General features: G+C 37.2%; 1 long non-coding RNA gene across 1 annotated transcript in view; it reads right to left on the bottom strand.

The window, feature by feature from the left end:
• Window positions 1-202: 202 nt before the first annotated feature.
• Window positions 203-25,949, bottom strand: part of LOC140606495 (uncharacterized) — a 226,745-nt gene continuing 200,998 nt past the window's right edge. The window contains exon 3 of the long non-coding RNA XR_012008821.1: window positions 203-3,170. This is a non-coding gene — a long non-coding RNA (uncharacterized lncRNA). The remainder of the gene's footprint in view (window positions 3,171-25,949) is intronic.

Below are 25,949 nucleotides of genomic sequence, written 5' to 3'. Positions count from 1 at the left end.
TGATTGCATTTATTTTATTGGGTATCTTTTGGTTATTATTAGAAAAGTAATGCAATGCTTATTGTCACAAGGCAACAATATAAAGGTATAAAAAAATTAACAATCTCTTCTTTACCCCTCCAGTCTAACTCCAATACACTGAATCAACCTATGTTAATTTGCAGTATGGCACATATCTTCTGTATCTTGTTCTGTGCTCTTAGAAATACAGATAGAAACACAGATAGGAAGGACACATATATGCATATTTATATGTAAATATACACATTTCACGTTTTTATAAAAATTGGGTCATCTCCTACACTTTTCCACAAAACTTGCTTTCTATAACCTATTCTTCCCTCTGGGTTAGTACATATAGATATAACTCCTTCTTTTAAATTTGTATATTCATTTATTCATCATATATTTATTGTAACTACAGATATTTGCTTTAGAGACTCAGATGAACAAAACAATTCAAATTCTTGGTTTTGTGGAATTTGCATTCTACTAAGGGAGACAGATAATAAACACATAAAGAAGTAACATAACATCATGTTGCACAGAACAAAAACAGGGGACCAAGAGGAAAGATGAATGGGAGGAGGCTTCCTGGTTTTCCTAAGAGGTCAGGGAAGGTGTGTAATCCAAGAACTGAAGTGAATGAGTGAGATGTACATCTATCTCAGGCAAGGCTTTTCCAGGCAGTGAGGACACCAAGTACAAACAACACTGCCAAAAATATGCTAATATAAATATTCGTATTTGAATCACTGGTCAAAAGAAATACATATAAAACTTAACACACTCCAGAGTGCCTGTGTGGTTCAGCTGGTTAAGAGTATGCCTTTGGCTCAGGTCATGATCCTGGGGTCCCAGGATGGAGTCCCACATAGGGTTCCCTGCTTCTCCCTCTACCTTCCCATCTTCTTGTGATCTATCTCTCATGCTCTTTCTCAAATAAATACAATACTTAAAAAAAAAAAAAAAACTTAAAACAATTCAGATCACTTTTGCAGCAATTTCCTAGCAGCAATATATAAGGACAACCCTTTCAGCACAAACTGATCGGCATTCGATAGGACCAATCTTTTTAAATTTTGCTAAATTACTATTTGGATTTTCATTTCTCTGATTACTGGTGATTTTAGGCAACTTTTTAAAATGTTTTTGGCTAATAACAGATTCACATTTTGAGGTCATTGAAATATTTGTGTTAATATTGTCATGATCTAACCCTGGATCCCTGACACATAGCAAAGCAGGAAAGTACCACCCATGATAAAGTTGAGTGCAAGATAGGATTTCCTCAGAGCAGTGGTAACCCAGGTACCTAAGATACCCATGCAGATGGGGGCCAAATAGACAAGCTATTCAGTTTAGATATAGTGCTCCTTAACTTTCTGGGTTGAATCGGTTTTAGAGATGGACAAGGCAACTTGATGGCAGATGGATGCTTTATATGAAATTTTATTTAGAGGGAAGAAAGAGGACAGGGAATGATATCCTTCAGGTCTGATGGCCTATGATCTGATATTACCCCTTCCGTATAAGAAATTGCTCTTGAACTATTTTTATATATTTTATTTAAATTCAATTTGCCAACATATAGTATAATACCCAGTGCTCATCACATCATATGCCCTTGCTCCTTGGCTATTTTAAATGCTAACGGTATTTAGCACACAGGCACATTCATTAGCCCATATTATTACACACTGGCCCATAAAATATTAAAGAAGTATTCTCTCCAATATTGTTTCTGAATTAAATAATGCTGAAATCTTAATGTAGTCTATATATTCACGCTTTGGGAAATAACCCAGAACAAAATATGTAAGTCTGTAGATTAGCCCAGGCTAATCTGGCAATAGACATGCCAACTAAAACTTACTGAAAATCAAGCTACACTCCCAAATTGGCTTCCACGGCCACTTTGAAAATACCAGAGTCTGGTCAAAAACACACGTACACTGTTGCATATACAAACTTCCCTCTTGGGTATTCCCAATGCACATTTGCATTTTAGAGACATGCGTAGTGCCAACAAAGAAACTTGTTCAACTTCATAAAATGATTTTTAAAAAATATTTATGCAGTAAACATGTTTTTGTCTTAATGTTTTGCTATTAGTAAGTACCACAACAGAGTATGAATTTCCGAATGTGCTAACAATTTTCCATTCTGTATTGTCACAGAGGTCCTAACAATTTTTGTTTCTGTAGTAATGGATAGCATACTGATTTTTAAATGTGCATGTAAACTTTTAACTCATTTGAGCCCAAGGATTTTAGTGTGATTTATCTTAAAATAATACCAGTGCTTTCAATTAAGAGTGCTTTCTATGATCCCATGTTGTGCTAAATTAATTATGCATTATGATTTAATCCTCATGAGGAGCTTATGAAGTAAGCACTAGCATTCCCATTTGACAGATGTTAAACGTTGAGGTTTAAAGAAGTTAAGTGCACTGCCTAAGATTCCAGAGCTAATGTGCTTAGGGTCACAAGTTTTTATCCCAAGGGTCCAACTATCGAGTTTGAAGTGCTATAAATATTGTCTTGCTAGGCACTAGGATTCAGCAGCCTATTTTAACGATCACTTAGAAAACAGCAGTGACTACAGCTGTCATCGACATTAAAGTGCTTCAGTAAAAAGAAAAACTATTTCATAATTTAAAAAGCATGTGGAACATGCCTACTGGGAATCCAAAAACATGTAACATCCAGCAAGTGGATTGGCAGGAAAGTTAGAATTTAGCATCAGGGAAACAGAAAAGAACATAATCTCAAAATGAAAGTCCATCTTTCAAATTTAATAAAATTAGTCTTGGCAAAATTTTCTAAACACTGTTTTTTTCCCAACAACAAGTAAAAGGGTCATTAGGATCCAAGATAGTAAATTTGACTCACAAGGACAAGAACTTAGTGGCTAGGAGGAGGACATTAGCAAGATTGGTCGAATAAATAAAGAATAAAAAGACACCCAATCACCAAAAGTGGAGCTACAGATCCAATGAGACTTGATCAGTGGCATCTTGTTTGACACAAATAAACGTTTACTTAGTCTTCCTAAGTTTCATTCTACCGCTACCCTACTCCATGAAAACAGTAGCAAAAGTAACACCTGCATCCCAGAAGAATTCATCCCAGTGTAGAGATCATGTGAGCAATTCAAGTGACCATCAACTGTAAAAAAAAAAAATTAACTCTCTTATGTTTTCTTATTTATCTGAACCCCTTTCAGAATGTCTCTGAGCCTCTGGGAAATGTTCATGCCTTACTGATTTCCAATACCAGCATGTTCCCTCTTGCTTAAGCTTATCTAATAAATGTAATCACCACACTCCTTTTCTGCGTGAGTAATGTCTGATTCCAAGGTGACTTGGTTAGCCTTGGGTCAGAGAACCTGAGTCGTTATTCCAAAGGGTTAGAATTAACTTCCCCTGTTGAACTGAGGGCAGATGCTGCTTGTCATCTCAATCTGGCTCCAACACTTTATAGCTGTATGGCCTTGGGCATGCTATTTAAACTTATCTGTGCCTCAATTTTTTATTTATAATGTGGGCAAGCACAACTATCTGCTTGGTTTCTTATCAAGATTTACACAAGAAAATCCAGTAACGCAGGTAGCACATATCTGGCACAGAGTAAATAATAACCATTAAGTATTAAGTTAGCTATTGTTATTTTCGTTACAAACTGTTGCAATACTAGCAAAGATGAGCTCTTAAACCTGGAATTTCAGTCCAGCCTGTGCACTGAGTTGCAAAGAGAGGCCTTAATTTTGCTCATCAGGTTGGTGATTGATGCTTGTTTGCTAACACTGAAAATGTTGGCAAAGGCGGGAAGGAGGGCTGGCATAGTAGCTGTACTAATTACTGAAGGTGCAAATTCAACATGTAGCACACTTACAAAACATAATGAGCCTTTGCTGAGGTGAAACAGGAGGTTTGTTACATACATTAGAATTAGATGCTGTAATTGCTTAGCATTCCAAATGTGAAAGATTTCTTGAGAAAGAGAAGAAAACAATCCACCCACCTCTGCAAGGCAACAAAAGCCTCCCCTTCAGCTGGCTGATAAACAAGGAACTAGGACCTAAGGGTAATGTGGTCAAACAAGAGTTGATTAGAATGCCACTACCCATTCTCAGACACCACAGGGAGAAACAGAAGAATGTGATGAAGGAACAGCGTCCTTCATCAAGGAGAACCTATAGCATTTCTTTACTCTTTAATGAGGGGATTGGCGGTGGGTCCCTAGTTTAAAGCATGGGGGCTGAACCAACTAAACAGGCAGCAGCCATGATGGAATTAGAACAAATTTTGATGCTTACCTTTAAGCAATATTATGCATTACCCAGAACAGCTTCAAATAAATTACAGTGAGGGTTTTAAAAATCTAAGACAAATTTAATGATGCTGAGAGAATATACATACTTATTTAACTTAGCAAGTAAGTCTATTAACAAATTGTTCAACAGTGCCACCTGTAGGCCAACATACGCCTGTATAATGGAGAGATGGGGAAGTGTGTCAGGAGAGAATCACTAGCACTCACAAATTTCGCAAGCACTTTTAAATGAAAGTTTTAATCATAACTCTGGCTTTATTAACACCATGGACTTAGATAAGTTTCCTAACGTTTTTGAGTTAGTCAGTTATTCTTTTTGTACCTCCAGTGACAAAAAACACATTTTTAACAGAAACAGGCTATCCTATCTTTAGACACTGGCATTGTAGGATGTTCTTTATAGAGCCATCTTGGTGCAATTTTATTCCTCAGTTCAATTTACCTCTCTTGGGGGCATCCAAAATAAGCTTCATCTTTCATCCATGTAGTTCATAGACTAAATGGAAAACAGATATTACATTCCTTTCTAACCTTCCCTTCTCCAGGTTACTTATTATTAGTTGCCCTTAGGACTATCCTTAGACAAAGCAAAATACAAATGCTAATTATTAATATTAGTGGTGACCACATGCATTACAAGCATTTTCTCAGAACTCTCTGTGAGGTATTTCAATTGTTCTTTTTGTGTATTTATTAAAACAGCATCTCAAGTAAGTGGATTTCTGAAGATCACAGTTACTGCTATTTCTTTAAACAATACCAGACTGTAACCATATGCCTTGAGGTGGTGTCCCTTTGAAATTCAGTATCTTCCCAAATTCACATAAGTTCATAACCCCGCACATGATGTGAAACACCCCTCAGGCCTCATCCTTGATCTCAGGTCCTCAGCAAACATACCTGAACCCTATTGAAAACTCCTATTTTATTTTATTTTATTTTTTTTAATTTTATTTATTTATGATAGTCACACAGAGAGAGAGAGAGAGGCAGAGACACAGGCAGAGGGAGAAGCAGGCTCCATGCACCGGGAGCCCGACGTGGGATTCGATCCCGAATTTCCAGAATCGCGCCCTGGGCCAAAGGCAGGCGCTAAACCGCTGCGCCACCCAGGGATCCCGAAAACTCCTATTTTAAAGGGATTAAAGAGAAGGGGCCCAAATCTTGTGTTCGTTCCCCCAATTCCATTTCACATTCTTCCTTAGCAAATGCCCTAACTCCACACACTCCAATAAAGGAAACAAATCCCTTGATTTTGTTGATTTAGTGAACAGAATGCTGTTGTGTTTTCATACTACCAAATAAAATTTACTTATAAAAAGTCAGAAAGCTACTCTGTAATTTTCAGTTTGCACCTGTTCTTCGGTCAGGAATACTGTGGAGATTTCAAATCTAGCTACAGGTGTGCAGTAAGCAGCTACCCCACCCCCACCCACACCCCCGCTGCCCCTGGGCCTGACTTCCAGGAAGAGTGAGCACTCTCCACAAAAGAAAGAAGAAAACATTCTTGTCCAGCAAGAAGACAGAAAGCTTAAGGTCAAGAAGGCAGCAGATGTGTGAATCTAAAGTTTTCAGAGAAGAGAAGGAAAGATTGCCTTTTGAGCTATAATTTTCAGCTCTGTGAAGGCACCACAACCACACATCATCACTATGCAGCTATTGTATTTCAGGCATTGATTTTTGCAATGAGGTACAGGGAATAGGCAAACACTGAATTTTCATTAGCTCCTTGGGGAAAGTGAGCATCCTCCCCAAACCAAACTGTCCAGAACATATTAAGGGATAATTTATAAAAGCTGGCTCAATGAAACTTAAACAAGCAGCACCAATTGCAATAAAGCATTTCTAGGTAAGGTGCTAATTCGAACTAGATCATGTCCATGTTAAAGAGCTGCCCAGTCGAAGCATTCTTTACTCAAAACTTCAATGGGAAAACTGTTTTCTTTTTTCTTCTTTTGAACATATTTTAGACAGAAGAGCACCATGACAAATCTGAAGGGTTAAGAGAGAATGTGGGGTTGACAGTACCTGTAGGAAGGGGAGATGACTATATTAAAAATCAGAGTCCTAGTCACTGGTACCATATTATGTGCTCAGACATCTGAAGAAGCACTGGATATATACTGAGTGATGTGGAACCATCTCTGTGGCATTTATCAAGCCCTATTTGGCACTATGCTACTTCTGTATAAAACTCTCCTCTTCCTGAGGTGAAAGATGCTCTATTACCATAGTATCTATATGTTAAATGGGTTTCTTTTTCCCTTTTTGGCCTCGATACATTAAGGATAAGTGTTTCTGTACAGTGTGAATTTTACATAATCCCTGATAATTGTGATTTCCCCCCAAATGGAGACTTTGTTAATAGCACAAAATAAGAAAATGCTTTATAAAAAGACATCACATTATGTGATTTGTTAAAATTCAATGAAATGAGTGGTCCGGAAAAATCCTAATATATTCTAATTCAAATGTAGAGAATATAAACATACAGTGAGCAGATAAACTACCATATAGATCCTGCCTTCCATATTCCATATGACTGAAGCAATAAAAATGATATTGAATTCAAAGTGTTCATAGTTCCTAAAACAGTAATTTTGTAAGATACTGAAAAACTACAAATATTATTTTGGGGATTTTGACACACAAAATCTCAGAATTTCGTATTTTTGGTAGGACTCCGGCATAAGAATTAGGCTCAGAAAAGACTTATAATTCAATACTGCCTGATTTCAGAAAGTTTTAATTGATACAAATGATGAACAAATTTGAATCTTTGAAAAGAAAAACCAATTCTTAATATCTGAACAAGCCGATAGAAACCAAATCAGAAAATTTGCTGCTCTGCTAAACTTGTACCTCTGAAATTGTTTCTGTGCACATACTGACTTAATTATTTTCTAAATCTATACTGGCTAATAGGTATATTTTTGTCTTCTATCTTCAACTTCCCTGAGAAGGCAATACCATAGGTTGAGATCATTAGGATCGTTAATATGCAGCTACATTTAGGAGGATATTTTCCAAAGACTGCTTTCATTTATTTAAATCAACTTTATTGAGCTATAACATAAAAAATAAAATGCACCCCTTTTTAGTGTACCTATTCAGTAAATTTTAATAAACGGATGCAATATATAAACACTAATACAATCAAGATATAAAATATGCCCGATACCTCATGTCCCTTTAAGGTCATCTGTACCCTCAGTGCCAGGTAACTACAGATCTACTTCATCTCACTAGAGACTAATTTTATTCCTTATTGAATTTCACATATAATATTACACAGTATGTACTCTCTTGTTCAGCACGTTTTGTTCCCCTGTATATATTATTTTTTCCTGGCTGCCTTAAAGATGTTATCTTCGGTTTTCAGAAGTTTAATTATAATGTGCTTAGGCACAATTTTGTTTATATTTATCCGTTTGGAGCCTTTTAAGCTTTTTGAATCTATGAATTTATGTCTTTGTCAAATCTAGTAATTATGGGGACATTATGTCTTCATATATTTTTCTGGTCCATTTTTTTCTATCTTCCTTTTTTTTTAATTTTAATTTTTAAAAATTTTTTTATTTATTAATGATAGACAGAGAGAGAGAGGCAGAGACAGGCCGAGGGAGAAGCAGGCAGAGGGAGAAGCAGGCTCCATGCTGGGAGCCCCACACAGGACTGGATCCCGGGACTCCAGGATCATGCCCTAGGCCAAAGGCAGGCACTAAACCACTGAGCCACCCAGGGATCGCATCTATCTTCCTTCTTGAAATCAAATTTCACGTATGGTAAAGCAAAATTTATGTCTTTAAATCTCCATTTTTAAAATTTTTTTCTCTCCATCTCCAGATATAATATCCTTCCCTATTCTATCATAAAATTTATTATTTTCTTTGTCATCTATATTTTACTATTAAGCCTATCCCATGAGTTTTTTACTTCTGATATTATAACTTCCCATTTCAAAAAAATCCCATGTTTAATATTTTCTATTTCTCAAATGAAACATTCTGTTTTTTTTTCATTTATTGCAAGCATATTTTCACTTATATCATTGAGCATAATTGTATCAACTGCTTTAAAATTTTTGTCTGATAATTTCAACATCTAGATCATTTCAGCATCAGTGTTTTTCCTCCTGGTCCTTTCTCCTAAAAGGATGATTTACATCTTCCTGGTTTTTTTTTCCCTATGCTGAATAATTCTGGATTGCTTCCTAGGCATAGGGATTTAATGTTATGGAGACTATGGAGCCTCTTACATTGTCACATGTAGTATTGATTTGCTTGTCTTAGAAAGAATGCTCTGGTTAAATTCAAACTGCATACTCTGTCTCTTGGGCAGCAGTTCTGGTCCAAATCCTTTCCTTTTAGCTTTGCTGTGCTATTTGAAATCTACTACACACAGGTGTGGTTTAAGGGTCAACTAGATATTTGGGAAGAGTTCATACAACTAATTATTGGATTTTCCCTCTACAGCTGACTCCCCAGGATCCCCACTCTCTTTTCCCATGACTGCGATTGCCTTCATCTCTGTCTGATGTTTCTTTTTTTTTAAAAGATTTTAAAAATTTATTTATTCATGAGAGACACAAAGAGAGAGGCAAAGACATAGGCAGAGGGAGAAGTAGGCTTCCTGCTGGGCGCCTGATGAGGAGCTCAATCCCAGGACCCCAGGATCCTGACCTGAGCTAAAGGCAGATGCCCAACCACTAAGCCACCCAGATGCCCTGTCTGATGTTTCTTCAAGCCAAAGTGACAGCAGATTTTATTTCAAAGTTTTACTATCCCACATATGCAGACTGGGGCCTCTCCTTAGCTGGAAACAAAGTGAGGGGAGAAAAAAATATATATATGTACACACACATATATAAGACAGATTATAAATATTAAAATATATTGTAAAATATTATATATAATTACATATATTTTTTCCAGATTTCATATTTGTTATCTAAGGGAGGGTCAGTATGACAGGATCATTGAGCTACCAGCAAAAGTAGAACCCACATTTATTTTTTTTAAAGATTTTATTTATTTATTTATGAGAGACACAGAGAGAAAGAGAGGCAGAGACACAGGCAGAGGGAGAAGCAGGCTCCTCGCAGGAAGCCTGACGTGGGGCTCAATCCCGGGTCTCCAGGGTCACGCCCTGGGCTGAAGGCTGCGGTAAACCGCTGAGCCACCCAGGCTGCCCCACATTTATTTTTCTTTTAAAGATTTTTTTTACTTGAAAGAGGGAGTACGAGAGAGAGAGAGAGAGAGAGAGAGCGCACACATGAGATGGGGGAACAGGTAGAGGGAGAATCAGACTTCCCACTGAGCAAGGAGCCTGATGTGGGGCTCAGTCCCAGAACCCTGAGATCATGACCTGAGCAGAAATCCAGAGTTGGCTGCTTAACTGAGTGAGCCATCCAGGTGCACCACACATTTATTTTTAATAATCAAATTATGGTAGCTTGAGATGCCCCTGGTATAGCTGATGAATATGAATTCAACATGTTATACTTTTAGGCTATTTTAAAAGCCCTAAAAGTGGTCCTTAAACATATGTACAAACTAGCATGTCAGCCACTTTTGCCATGCAATTTCTGCCCTAATCCCTACTGGATATGTTCACTGACTGCAAAGTTACTTGTGAAGCCTCACCATAGCTACAGCCTGCCATAGTGCCCCTAAACAAATTCTGAACAGAGACATAGAGATGGCCTTTTCTAGCTTTTTACCAAAAATCTAAAATGCTCCATTTGTGTGTAGGGTCTCAGAAAAGATCTCATCCAATCTGTTATGCCAGTTTCCAGCTTATTTCTTGCCCAGATCTTATCTTTATTTCTAAAATATGATAATCAAATATTAAGAGTTCTGTATCTCAGCAATGTAAAACATAAGTATTCACTATAATAATAGTAACAACTATAATTCATTGAATTATTTACTATGTGCTATGACCTACTTTGATATAGTTAGAGAGTAATACTTCAGAACTTAATCTCTGAAGCCAGATTGCTTAGGTTAATACTACTACTCTGAGTGAGTTGCTGAATCTCTTTGTGCTTCAGTTTCTCATCTGCAAAAAGACTTTTTTGCAAAAAGTCAACCAACTTTATAGGATATCAGAAGGATGAAGTGAGTGGATTCACTCCATGTGCTTAGAATTGTGCCAGGTACAGGGTGATCACTCAGTAAATACTATATATATTTTTAATTTTGTAAATGAGAAAACTGGGAAAATAAGTTTGAATTACTTGCTCAAGTTTACTTAGCTTTGAAGAAACAAAAGTATAATTTTGAGTCAGGTGCTCTGGCTCTAGAGTCAATATATTTAACCATTCTTCTGCTTTAAATGCAGTCCAGGTAGCTGGCTGGAAGTCCGACATCATGCTGTTCTCCTAGATCATCCCACAGCCCCAAAGTTTGCATGTTATTAACTGATATGAATGGATAGTGGGGAAAAAGGGGATTTTTATCAGGCTTTTGTTCAGCCAACCACAATTGTCATGTAACTCCTATGATTAATTGTACTAAAAATATCTACTGTACTTTTTTAAGATTTGAAGTTTATTCTAAATCTTCAACTTTTCATTTTTTTTGTTTGGATCTCAGAAAAAGCATAGGTTTTGAATCATACAAATAAGTAGATAAATACACCTGGGTAAGTCTGATCTTGCAGTATAATATTGTTTTCATAATAGCACTGCTCAAGTACTGAACTCTATTAATACTAGATTACCATATTTTAGAAATATGTATCTTTACAAATATATGTAACAAATAAGAATTTATTTACATACGATTTTAAGTAAGGGTAAAAATGGAAATATATTTTATTCACTTTGTGCCCACAAAATTTATCCTTTTATTAAGTGATTCAAGCTGCTCTTATATTAGAGAAAAACAACAATATATAAAAGTACATAAAGGTTCCTAATTCATCAAATTTTGCACAGGAAGCCTTTCTGTAATATCATAGTCATATAATCATTAAGCCATCATTTTAGATCATTCTGTTGTTAGAAAGCTTTGATTTTTAGAAAATTCAATATTGAGCTGGTTAGCTCCCGTCCTATAAAAGTCACTCTTTAGTCTTAAGTCTAGCTGTAAGAAAACATGAAAATAAAGTCTCCCTTTTGTGTCACAGCTTTTTAAATATTTAAAAATACTTATCCTTTCTGTCCAAAACTTCTTGGACTAAATACCCCGTATATAAAATTACTTTCAGACCTTTCTTAACACATAGTAACTCTATTACATATGAACTCATGCTCATCTATCCTTTTAAAAAGCTTGTGGGCACCTGAGTGGCTCAGTAGTTGAGCATCTGCCTTTGGCTCAGGCTGTGATCCTGGGGTCCTGGAATTGAGTCCCACATTGGGCTCCCCACAGGGAGCCTACTTCCCTGCCAATGTCTGTGCATCTCTCAGTGTCTCTCAGGAATAAATAAATAGAATCTTTAAAAAATAAATAAAAAGCTGTGATTAGAACTTTATGCAATGCAATGGGTGTGGTCAGACTGCAGTATTCACTGGGTTTATCTCCTCTTTTGATCTGAAAAGTAGTTGAATTAATGAAGTTTCTGATAGCTTTTTTTTTTTTTTTTTTACTTGTACCTCTAATCTTGCCATTACTGACATCACTCCTTTGGGCCCTAGGTTCCCTGGACTTTTGTACTTCGAAGGCTTCTGCTTAAGAGGAAGAGAAAATACGTACAAAACTCTCAGGGCTTCCCAGGTAAGAGAGTTGCTATCGGATGCCATTCATTCTCTTCTATTTTCCATAAATATAAAAAGTAGGAAAATCTGCAAACAATAGTGCCACACAGAAAACACTTTTTGCTAAAATGTCATATTATGTAAGCATCCCAAATGCTATTAATATCTGTGGCTATCTTATAAAATATTCACAGTGTCTATAACTCTGAATAGTAAGTGCATAAAAACATCAGAAAGAACCTTCATAATAATACCCAAGCAAAAATATAGTTGACAGTCTAACTCTCTGTATTTTAACAAGGAGCCCAGAGATCCCTATTAAAAAAAACCCTGGATGTGGGCTCAAGTCAAATTTAAAACTTCTTAAAGCTTCTATCTGAGACCCTGTTACTGCTACTTTTCTTCCTAACACCTTATTTGAACCAAGAGTCCCATTATTAAGTCCTAGCTACCTAGAAATGATGACCTACTTTATATTCAGACTTCCATCCCTTTATTGATGGACATAGCAGTTCATGCAAGGCATGATTAACCTTTGATTTAAGCCACTTCCTAATGATCCTGCTTCCTTATCCCTTAGAGCCAGCATCAAAAACTTTCATGTAGAAGTATGAATCCATGCTACCAAACGCCTCAAGGTCATCAATCCTTTCTTCTTCTTTTTTAAAAAGATTTTATTTATTTATTCATGAGAGACACACAGGGAGAGAGGCAGGGACATAGGCAGAAGGAGAAGTAGGTTCCCTGTGGGGAGTCAACTGTGGGACTCAATCCCAGGACCTCAGGATCACCCTCTGAGCAGATGCTCAACTACTGAGCTATCCAGGCATCCCAACCCTTTCCTCTCATAGGCAAGGTACGAGATGCTATAAACCAGTGGAAACTCAAAGTGCACCAAGTCAAGGACCAAAAACTCAGTATAAGGTAAAGCCCAGCCTCACAGCTTACATATTTTCTTGGCCATAAAAGTCTGCCATGGTGAATGCTAAAGAGAGGCAGTATGACTCACAGGAAGAACAGTGAACTGAGTGATGGGAAACAGACAATAGATTGAGATCGGCCACAGATTCACTGAGTGACCTTGGACAGGTCTCTTCCTTCTCTTGGGCTCACTGCTTCTATCATTAAAATGAGATCGAATTTGACCATCTCTATAATCCCTCTCAGTCCTAAGTTTTTATAGAATTTGCTTCACCCTTCCTTGCTACCTTCCTTATGATTAATGTATATTCCTTTCAAGCAAAAAGGCCCATACCCACACCACATGAGTGAGAACTCTCTTGCTTCCTAATTAGGTTGTCAAAAAAGAGGATGGCAATGACAACTTCTTCATAATTACACTTTTTTTTAATAAAATGGGTATTCAGCCACTCACTTGCAATGCTTTAGCACTGAATAATGGTTAGAATTACAGTCCAGGAAGAAGCTGCTTGTATGAGCATTCTCCAGAGAAACAGAACCAATGAGATATACAGAGATATACATATAATGGGTATATGATGGGATATACAGAAAGCAATTCATTATAAGGGACTGACTCACACAATCATGGAGGCTGAGAAGTCCCATCATCTGTAATCTGTAGGGATGCCTAGGTGGCTCAGCAGTTGAGCGTCTGCCTTTGGCTCAGGTCATGATCCTGGAGTCCTGGGATTGAGCCCTGCATCGGGCTTCTGGCATGGAGCCTGCTTCTCCTCCCTCTTCCTATGTCTCTGCCTCTCTCTGTGTGTCTCTCATGAATAAATGAATAAAGTCTTTAAAAAGAAATCTGTCATCTGTAAACTGGAAGCCCAGGAACAAGTGGTATAGTTCTAGTCCAAACTCTAAGGCCTGAGAACCGGGAGAACCAATGGTGTAAGCCACAGTCCAAGTCTAAAGCAAGAACCCTGATGTCTGTCTTAGGGTAGGAGAAGATGATAGATGTCCCAGCTCAAGCAAAGAGCTAGTTGACCCTTCCTCCACCTATTCAAACTCTTAACAGATTGGATGATGCCCACCCCCATTAGTTAGGGTGATCCTATTTATTAAGTCTATTGATTCAGATATTAATCTCTTCTTGAAACATCCTCGTAGACACACCCAGAAATAATGTTTTATGAGTTATATAGGGATTCAGCCTAGCCAAACTGACACATAAAATTAACAACCATCCTGCTGGGGCACTCAGCTGGCTTGGCCAGTTGGGCTTCTCTCTTCAGCTCTCTCTGGTAATGTCCCTGGATCAAGTCCTGCATCTGGCTCCCTGCTTGGTGGGGAGTCTGCTTCTCCCTCTACTCCTCCTCCACCTGTGTGCTTGCTTTCTCACTTGCTCTCTCTCTCTCTCTCTCAAATAAATAAAATCATAAAAAAAAATAAAAACAGTAGCCACAATGACTATAATGGCAGTAGCCATTATTTCACTTTCTAGATATAGTAGCCCAAAAGGGAGACTAAAACTTTATAAGTTTCTGGCTCCTCATCTGTAAAACAAAGATATGAATGATATTGAAATAAGGTTATTGTGACAATGCTTTAAATAAGACAATGCTTTAAAATATTGAACCAAAATCTGTAAAATGTTCAGGCTACTACTAGTGCCAGCTAAGTACTCAGTTATTACATGTGATTTGCCAATAATAGCTTCTTTGTGCAGAAATGAATGACCTATGACTTTGTGATCAGAATTCTTCTACTATTTTGAAATATATAGAAGGTTGTTCCAATTTTTCCAAACCAGTTATAAACTGAAGGCCATATTGATTTTTTTAGGAAGACAGGTTTTAAATAGTCAAAATAATTCCAACTTTTATAGAAAAACAAATATTCTAAGATAAAAGAACAATTTTAAACTCAAGAATAGAAGGGGGGAATAATCAGATGTTAAAACAATATATAAATAATAGTGTAAAAAGCTTGGTACTGACATAGGTACAGGCAACAACTCCATGGAGAATACACAAAGTTAGCATGTGATGAAGGTAGAATTTCAGATTAGTAAATGAACAACATATCAATTACTCAAGAAGTTATACTAGGACAAGTTGCTAAGCATTTGGGAAAAAAAAGTCAGACTAATACTTCTTTCCCTAAGACCAAATAAATCCCAGATTGGTCAAAAACTTGAATATAAGAAAAAAAGTCATAAAAACATTAGTAAAAGCTACAAAAAATGTATTTTAGAATCTTAGAGTTTGGAAGGCCTTTCTACAGAAACACAAAATGCAGAATTATAAAAATAAAATGTTCATTAGATAAAGAAAAGATTGACTACATAAATACTAAAAAATTCTGTAAAAAAAGAAATTGAAAGAAAATGCCATACTGGGGAAAACCATGCAATATATATGACAAAGAATTAATATCCCCAGATTATAAAGAAATATTATAAATCAAAGAAATGATAAATTAAAAAGGTATATATAGGAAATATAAAGAAAAGGAAATAAAAATGGCTTTTAGACAGTTAAAAAGATGTTCAAATTTACTTTAAAGGAGTATATATTTAATTATTAATACAGTATCATTTTAATCTATTAAATTGTCAAAAGTAAGAATTTTGAAAATACATTTTGTTGGCCAGACAATGAGTAGTCATTATCTTTCATTGTTTGGGGGAATATAATTTAGTATACTATCTTCATAGAGTAATTTGACAATATGTATCAACATTTAAAATTCACAAAGCCTTTGATGAAGCAATTCCTCTTTTAAAAATTTGTCCTGCAGATATACTTGACATGCGTAAGTAATGTCTATAACAGCAAGGTACTAGAAACAGCCTAAATGTGTATTGGTGATGGTTAATTATAAATAACGGTACTCCCACACAATGGAATACCATGTAACCACCAATAATAATAGATACAGGAATACATATTAGATAGATATAAATATAAAACAAATGCTGTTTTAATCTATGTGTAATCAAGAAAACAAACTATTTCTAGATAGTTCAGCCAGAGAAGATTTAAATAGAGTTGAAGGGGGCAGAAGGAAGGAGATGGCGTTTCTCAAATATCTGGAAGCTGCTAGGCATTAGAAGGACTGGAGTAACTAAGGGAACAAAGGAGTGTTGCCCAATGATCAGAAGTCTGCCACTGCCTTTGGGCAGGCGCCCATGGACCTCTACTGGGCACTGAACTGCTTGAGTATATAGCTGGACAGAAGTAGCCTGTTTCCACTGCTACTAACCTCACTGGAATCATTGCTACTGAAGCTGCTGGAACTACTGTCATTGCCACCCCACCACCACTTTGGAATCACCAATATTTATTGAGCCCACAGACACCTGCAGTTACTGGCTGCAGCCTGCCACTTCCACTTCCACTAATAGAATCCATATGAAGAAAAATTCCTTCCCTCTTCTTGTAGCCTCCTAATCTCCTTCCTCCTCTTTGAAGACTATAACTAGAAATCAACTAAGAAGGGAATATATGGAGTATGATTGTGAAGCTTCAGGTCCTGTGCGTTCAAGTGAACAACAGACAGGATTTGGTACAATTTCCAAAAGACAATGTTAAATGCAAAGATCAAAGTAGAATCTCCATACTGTTACCCAAATGGTGTACCACTTTGCATTCCCACCAGCAGTGCTCAAGAGTTTTCTCTCTTCTCCAAATCTCTGCCTACATTCATCATCTCTTGTCATTCTGGTAATGGCCATTAGAGCAGGAGCAAGGTAACATTTCTTTGTGGTTCTGATTTGCATTTTCCTGATGATTATGGATATCGAGCATCTATTCACATACTTGTCCATTTGCATGTCTTCTTTGGAAAGATGTCTATTTGGGTAATTTGGACATTTTTTAATTTACATTTTTAAAATATAAATTCAATTTGCCAACATATAGTATTACACCCAGTGAATTTGTCCATTTTTAAAATTAAATTAATTTTTTTTGCTTTTGACTTGTAGGAGTTGTTTATGTATTAGAATATTAACCCATTATCAAAAATATCTTTGCAAAGTTGTGAGGATCTCATGTGCAACATGATGACTATAGTTAATAATACTGTATTTTATCCCTGAGAGTTGCTGTGAGAGATTTTAAATGTTCTCACCATAACAACAACAAAATGGTAATTATGTGAGGTGAAGTATGTGTTAACTACTCTTATTGTGTTCAACATTTCACAATAAATAATCGCACTATACCTTAAAGTTATAAAATGTTGTCAATTACATAGCAGGAGCCCCTCCTTTTTTTTTTAATCTGCATGTGTTAAGAGGGAGAGTGCGTTTCTATATAGAGAGAACAAAACATGAGAATCTTTTTTTTTTTTTTAAGATTTTATTTATTTATTCATGAGACACACACACACACAGAGGCAGAGACACAGGCAGAGGGAGAAGCAGGCTCCATGCAGGGAGCCCAACGTGGACTCCATCCCAGGTCTCCAGGATCACACCCTGGGCTGAAGACAGCGCTAAACTGCTGAGCCACCCGGGCTGCCCAAAACATGAGAATCTTAAAGTAGGAATTCTTTCTAAATTGGAATTGAGGAGCAAAAGACAGAGGTGAGAGAAAGACTTTTCCTTCTGTTCACTGCATATTCTTTTGTACTGTGTTCATGAATTCCTTAAAAAAGAGAATTATGTCTCCAAAAAAAAACAAAGATTGTCATGATAAATAATAAAATACACTCTATCCCTATAGCTATTTTTTCACTTAAAAATATTGCCTTTTTATTTAGGACTTCTAAAAACAAACAAACAAAAAACTAAAGCACAGAGCTTCTTTACCCTTCTCAAAAAAGAGTCATGGGATAAAATGCATCCAAACATGTGCTGTTGTCCTTCCAAATTTCCAAGAGTGTTATCTTCCTTGTGTAGCAGAAAAAAACTTTTCCCTTCTTTCCTTCCAGGTTCTTTGGCTGGCCTAATTAAAATTACATTGACATAAGACAGATTAACTGGAGAGAAACAAATTTAATTTTGTACATTTGGAAGCTCCAAAATATGAGGCCAAAGAAGTGACCAAAGTAGATAGCTTCTATTCCTTTTAGACAAAAAAATAATAAATTTATGAAGAACTGACAAGACAAAGGAGTTTGGGCTTGGGGTAGTAAATTAGTGAGAAGTAACAAGGTTTGCTTATACAGCCTTCTCAGCCTTAAATTCCCCATCTCTGGAGTTAAGTATGCCTTGCAACCTTTTGGTATAGGGAGGATACTTTCACATATGGGAGATTTATTTCCTATTTTCAGGGGGACAAGGGAGGATCAGAGCGTCCTTCCTGCATCATCTTTTTCTCGAGTAACTTTAATTCAAAATAATCAATATGCCAAAGTGGCATATTCTGGGGTGGCATCTGCTGTTCCCCTTCAGTAAGGAAGGACTAGATTTGGGAAAGGGAGCCTTTACAGCAGTTATGCATGCATACATGTATATATGTATGTAATTAGAGCATGTGAGCAAGAGGGGATGACAGAGGAAAGGAAGAGAGCGAATCTTAGGCTCCACACTAAGCTCAGAGTCCAATGAGGGGCTCCATCTCACAATCCTGAGATCATGACCTACTTTGAAGTCAAGAGTCAAATGCTTAGCCTGACTGAGCCACCCAGGTGCCCCAGCAGTTTGTATTTTAAAAAGCCTCTTTCCAGGGCACCTGGGTGGTTCAGTGGTTGAGCATCTGCCTTTGATTCAGGTAGTAGTCCTGGGGTTCTGGGATCAAGTCTCACATCAGAGTCCCCGCAGGGAGCCTGCTTCTGCTTCTGCCTATGTCTCTGCCTCTCTCTCTCTCTGTGTGTGTCTTTCATGGATAAATAAAATCTTTAAAAAATAAAAATAAATAAATAAAAAGCCTCTTTCCCTCTTTTCTTTCTTTCAGTCTCAGGCAAGTGTGGGTAGTATTTTAGTTACATCTTGGACTGTTTACGTTTCAAAGACATGGTAAGATCTGCTGCATCTTCAAGAAACCGAGAAAGATGCAAATTTCTTCGTTGGAGTTTTAGGGCATATTTTTCTATTATCAGTAGTCCAGAGTAATTACCATTAATTACCATTTAAATGTTTCCTTCTTTTTCTTAAGTGCAGGACAATTGTACTTCCAATGTCCTGATTTTTACAATATCTGTAAACATCTGGGGAGGGGAGGGATAGGAAAGGGTCTGAGTGGACTCTGTGTTGCTCTGAGTTATGCTTTTGTTTCTCCAAAGATTCAAGTTGCAAATCAAGGATTGTTGATTTTAACTCTTTTTTTTTCTCTTGCATTCCTGGTAAGTTCTCATTTAAAAATTGGTAGCAGCTTTCATTATAATGCTTAGAGGTTGACTGGCTCACCCACCCACACTATTGTGAATTTGCCTTTTTATATCAGGGAGAAATTTTTCTACTAAGGAGGAAATTTAAAATTTCTATGTTCTGGAGCTTCAGGGTTTACTGCAGTATGCCTTTGTAACATCTGTATAAAAAACTCAAAAAAGGCCTTAGAATGCTTTCCTTTCTTTTTTTTTTTTTTTTTTAATTTTTATTTATTTGTGATAGTCACAGAGAGAGAGAGAGAATGAGGCAGAGACACAGGCAGAGGGAGAAGCAGGCTCCATGCACCGGGAGCCTGACGTGGGATTCGATCCCGGGTCTCCAGGATCACGCCCTGGGCCAAAGGCAGGCGCCAAACCGCTGCGCCACCCAGGGATCCCTGCTTTCCTTTCTTATTGCACAAGTCAACCTTAGACCAATTGACTTTATTTTTTTAAGAGAGAGAGAGCACACAAATGCAGGAAGGGGGAATGGCAGAGGGAGAGAGAGAGAATCTTAAGCAGGCTCCATGCCTGGCACAGAGTCTAACATGTGGTTCCATCTCATGGCCCCAAGATCATAACCTGAGTGGAAATCAAGAGTTGGATGCTTAACCAGCTGAGCCACCCAGGCACACTGACCAATTCACTTTGGAGGGAAAGTCTCTATTATTGCTTCTATCAACCCCTTAACACTAGCTTTCAGCTGATTCATATCCTGAATTATTTGTTGGAAGGGCTAGGAGAAATTCTGGTTATTTGTTTCCTCTGTGTGTAGGTAAGGAGATTATAAAAGGCCACTAATATTTTTAATTCTTCTCTAAATTTTGTAGGCTCTCTGAAAGTAGAGGCAAAGGGCTTTATAATTTTAAAAATCTGTTGCTGTCTAGGGGACATGAATTCTTTGCAGTGGGGACTGGGGATACATCTGCAAAGGACCTTGCCCAGGAAGGCCTGAAGCGGGGAGAGCCTTATTACAGAGCCCTGGGAAGCAGGAAGAGTTGTAAGGAACAGCAAAGTGACCCTTACCGTCCACTCCTAGTGATGCTGCTAAATTCCCTTCCTGGCTTTCAGCATGTACATGAATAACCTGTATACCCTATGCCTAGAGCTGGGGTTGGAGTGCTCTCTTTAAGTCTTATAAGGAAAGGCAGCCAGGTGTTTAAGGGGTTTTCTGGGGGAAGCTGGAGGAGTTTAAACGAATTTTGTGAGGAGATGGGGCCAGATTTTAAGATGGAGAAGTTGCATTAGATGTGGACTTTAGTTTTTGTTCTGAGTCTAATTTCAGTTCTTCCATCTTGTTAAAAGAGTTCTTAAGGCTAGCCATTATATCCTTTTGGGTCCTCTTTTCAATTTGATCTTTCCATAGATACCAATAAGACAATTCTTTAAGATGAGTATTCTTTAAAAATTTTTTTCTTTCAAATATACCAATCAAAGCATCCATCATTTGGCCATTGATGAGTAGGATCTTATATTAATCTCAGCAGTGACTCAAACCAAAAAATTTTAATAACTTAACCATAGACACAAAAGGTATCCCAAAGGAGCGTGCAAAAGATGCAGCCTTCACAAGATCCAAAAAGTTCATTCCCCGAGTTAGCCTAAGAAAGTAAAGATCTTTGTTGTCACAGGCTGTAAGAATGGTGCAGTGTGATAAGTGTCTCTTATCTCCCATGAGAACATGAGATGCCTCCAGTCACAGACTTGCTAATCTGAGACACTGAGCAGCATTACTGGAATGGGATTGTCCCAGCACCAGCAAGATAATGAAGTTTGAGATGACAAAGGACTATTATGGACCAGGATCCCTTATAACAAATTCCCCTGAAAGCTGGCGAAGTTGGACAAAGAGAATGATGCCTGTGATTTCATGTCTCAGAACCCAGGCTGTTCAACTGACTACCAAATGCCCACTGGTATGTGCATCTTCTGGCTGGCAAAGACCAGATATAGCATTCTCACTGCTCACAAAGCCAAAATCTAAGGACACAGAAAAAGCTCAAAGGAAAGCCTCACCTAGTTTTTAAATAAAGGGCCCACAGCAAAATTTGTCTAAACACACTCTGGTCTGATGAGAACCCTGCATTCATCAGTCTACGACGCCAGCTCAAAAAACAGAACCTATGCCTGTGCTTTACCCTATGCTCCTTATGACAAATGGCACAAAAAGAAGATGGAAAGAAAAACAATGACCTGTCTGGGAGGAAAGGGATCAACAGAAAACAAAACAAGTCTTTACCAGAGTCACTATACCCAAGGAACTAATTCACACAAATATTTTCTTCTGCTAACCTAAATTCAGAAAAGGAAAAAGAAACTCACTGCTCTCACTTCCAACAAATCCAGTAGGCACAGATCCAGAGGCTGATGTGGTAAGAATTCTTATCTTGTGCCAGCTCTTGTCAGAGATCCCAGGATCTCTCAGCTCTGGTAGCCCCAGAGTGAGCAATATGCAGAGCCCCGCTTTGGGTGCCAGAACTGCAGAGAAGGAAAACTTTTCCCTTATTCCCTTCTAGGTTTCTTGGCTGGTCTAAATAATTAAATTGCCATAAGACAGATTAATGTGAGAGAAACAAATTTAATTTCTACACATAGGATCCCAAAGATATGAGGCTCAACGAAGTGACCAAAGCAGGCAGCTTTTATACCTTTTAGACCTCCATACCTCCATAGCTACATAAATTTGTGAAGAACTGACAAGACAAAGGAGTTTGGGTTTGAGGTAAATTAATGAGGAAGTAAATTTGCTTATACAGCCTTCTCAGCCTTGAATTCCATATCTCTGGTGTTAAAGATGCCTTCCAACCTCCTGGTATAAGGAGGATACTTTCACAAATGGAAGTTGTATTTCCTACTTTCAGGAGGACAAAAGAGGATCAGAATGTCCCTCCTGCATCAGCTTTCTCTCAAGTAACTTTAATTCAAAATAATCAGTAGCCAAAGTGGCATATTCTGGTGACATATCCTCTTTCCCTTTACTTGCTCTTTGCAATAGAAATATAAACTTTTTTTTTTTAGATGTATGAAATGAGAGTCAGGGAAATGAACAGATTTGCCTCAAGTGACTTAGCCAATACTTTGCAGAGCTGGAGTTTGAACACAGGTTGTCTTGTTCCAAAGCCTCTACTATTTCCAGTTTATTAAAATGTCTTTTTCTATTCTGTCCAAATCCTTTCAGTGGCTTGGATTTTGCAATATCAAATAGCACCTGAAATAAGAGTGCCACTGGCTAGAGGTTAAGAACATTATGGTTGTAAGAACACTTGTACCTTAGATTGGTGGCTATATGTATAGCCTTGCTTAACTAAATACTAGTAATAATTAATAATAATAACCACTGACATATCAGCAGGAAAAGTAACTCTGACCACCACCAATGATTAAGTCCTAATTATGTGCTAGGAATCATACTGAACACTTTAGACATACTGTCTCCTTTAAGTAGAGCATTATGGTATTTCCATTGGCCTTGGTGTTATAGACTGAATTGTGTCCCCCCCAAATTCAGATGTTGAAGTCTCAACTCCGATTACTATAGAATGTGACTGTATTTGGAGATAAAGCCTTTGTAGGGATAATTAAGGTTAGATGGGGTCATATAAGTGGGTCCTAACCCAATATAATATGGTATCCTTATAAGAAATGACAGATATCAGGAATGCATGCATACAGAGAAAAGGTCATATGGGGACTCAGTGAGAAGGTGGCAATCTGCAAGCCAAGGAAAGAGGCCTCAGCAAAAACCAAACCTGCTGTCACCTTGATCTCAGACTTCCAGCCCCCAGAAGTATGAGAAAATAAATTTCTCTTGTTTAAACCACCCAATCTATGACGTTTTGCTAAGGCAGCCCTAGCAAACTAAAACACATGTAAGACATGATAAATTTCAGTACAATTTCCTCATACTCCTAAAACTGATTTAAAACAAGAAAAACTAACACCATTGAAAAATCAGTCATGCAATTCTAGTGCTACAGATCATCCTGCTTTTGGCAATGGCTATGGGATTGAGGGGTGTTCTTTATCCACCCAGGACATATAATAACTATACAAAAGTCCATGACATCTAATAACATCAAATAGGAGCCCATATACATTGCCAATCAATATCAGTACCTTATAAGAAAGCCCCAACATGTTAAAATGGAAAATAGGACCCACAGAAAGTGTGCATGGTGTATGAACTGGGTGGTGCAGGTGTTCTCTAACATTCTTATAGAAAAGTTCATTCTCCACTATGAATGGTGAGATAAATCCTCAAAGGTGTCAAACAAAAAATAGCTCCTTCATTAAAGATGTTGGATTCATAAGCTCACTCAAAACCATTACTAAAGGCCAAATAAAAACCACAAAGTCTGGAGAAGAGGTTAGCTTCACCTGAAAGATCACAGCTGGGTAAGGCTCAGATAGTCTTAATGAGAGAGCCTACCAGAGAGCTTTTGAGGGGATATCTTGAAAATCAAGCCCAGGGATTATTCTCCACAAATGAACTGCTGAGGCAAACAGAAGGGCTGTTTGTGGATAAAAGAAGTGTGTTTTAGGCCAACCTGATCTGAAACAGCCAGTTCTCTAGTAGTATTTTATAGATAGTGTTTTTATTCAAATGTCTTCAAAACCGAAGCTGAGAAATCTATTCATCAAGCCTAGTAATGTGAAACAGAAACAATGGTAATAACTCTATTTTCTGAAATATTAAGTTAAAAGTTGGTCTAGCATTTCTGAGCATGCCTGGGTCTCTGCAGTTCATCTTACATTGGATTAGTCAAGATGGATACTTGAGGCTGGCAAAGTAACCATCATTTCTTCCCAAGCAACTCTCAACAAACAGAACTGAGTGCTTTGGTTTTAAATCAGAGAAAGTCTCTCTCCTACACTAAAACAATCCAAGAATGGTAAATATTAACCAAGAGCCTACTGTGTGCCAGATTTTATACCAGGGAAAACAAGCATGAATAAAACGCAGTTCTAGGGCACATAGTTCTGGGTGGTTCAGTTGATTAAGCATCTGACTTCAGCTCCGGTCATGATCTCAGGGTCCTGGGATTGAGCCCCAAGTTGGGCTTTGTGCTCAGTGGGGAGTCTGCTTGTCCTTCTGGCCCTCCCCATGCTCATGCTCCCTGTCCTCTCTCCTCAAATAAATACATATATCTTTTAAACAGCAGTTCTTGTGCTCAAGGCAGTATACATCCAATGGAAGGGAAAGGCAAACACTGAATTAATCTTAACTCAAGGCAGAATATGCAATGTGACAAGAAAGGTACACGTAATGTGCAGTGGGAATCAGAAAAGGGAGAGGGGCTTCTGATTGCTGATGGAAACAAACTGGAAAATGTTTAGAGAGGAGATTAGCTTTGGAATTTATCTTCAGATTCAGCAGGATTTCTACAGATGAAGATGAAAGGAAGTCCATTCTGAGGGTGAAGAAAGAGTAGGAGAAATATGGTGGTATAAATGTGTAGTCTCAGTTTTAGGAAATATAAATAGTCTAGTTTGGTAGAATTAAATATGATTATATAATTTTGTGGAATTTAACTTAAAGTTCACTAACAAAGACATAAAACTCAGAAGCCAGAAAAGATAGACAGGTTTAACTACAAAAAGAGTAAATATTTTATACTATGAAACATACCATAAACAAAGTTAAAAGACAAGTGCCTGAAAATGAAAACCTTTGTAAATTTTTTATATCATGAAACATGCCATAAAGTTAAAAGGCAAGTGCCTGAAAATGAAAACCTTTGCAATAACATGTGACCAGATACTATACCACAAAGCAAATATTCAGAAATCCTATGGTGTAGAAAGCAGTGTAATTACAGATCATAGTGTAATCATACTGTAATTAAAAACAGAAACCGATCACAGCATAAGGAATAAAATCAGAAACGGAGCTGGAATTAAGAGCATTATAACAAAAAAAAAAGAGTTATTACAAAATATTTATAGAAAACGAGAATTACATGTCACATTTCAAGGGATGATCCAAACCTATTTCCAAATAATTCATAGTGTTATATGCTTTTATTACTAAAAAAAAGTATTTATTGATTTAAATATATATTCAATAATATAAGTTAGAAAAAATGATGGGGCACCTGGCTAGCTAAGTCAGTAGAGCATGCGGTTTGTGATCTCAGGGTTGTGAGTTAGAGCCCTACTTTAGGTGTTGATCTTATTAGAACATACACACATACACACACACACAAAATAAAAACAGATAAAAACAATAACAAAAGAATACAAAGAAAGCAGAATGAAAATATGAATGTAGGAATGAATAATCATTTTTTTAAAAAAGAAAGTAGAAAAAGAAAAAAAGACAGTTGATAAAACCAAAATGTGGTTCTTCAAACGCATAACATAAAAACATTAAGTCAAAAATGAAAAAAAGCAATATTGAGAAGACTTAAAATTATCTGTAGTCTTCCCAACTGGCCTTACCAATGTTGCAGTTCTAATCCAATTTGAAAGGAAAGTTTAGGCAGTTCAAATAAAGGTCCTTACACCCTTGTACAAACAGCAAGTACTGCAGAAGTTTGAAAGAATAAGAATTATGAAGATCCTGTGTTTCAGATATAAACTACAATGCAAGTGTAACTGAAACAGACTAGAATTAGCAACAAAATATATACTCAATTCAGTGCATTTGAACTGAAAGATTGGAAATAGAATAAAAATATCCAAAT

Source organism: Canis lupus, chromosome 16, assembly GCF_048164855.1.
Source record: "Canis lupus baileyi chromosome 16, mCanLup2.hap1, whole genome shotgun sequence".
Lineage (NCBI taxonomy): Eukaryota > Metazoa > Chordata > Mammalia > Carnivora > Canidae > Canis > Canis lupus.
Note: the sequence above shows the minus strand (reverse complement) of the source record. Positions and strands in the feature narration are given on the sequence as shown.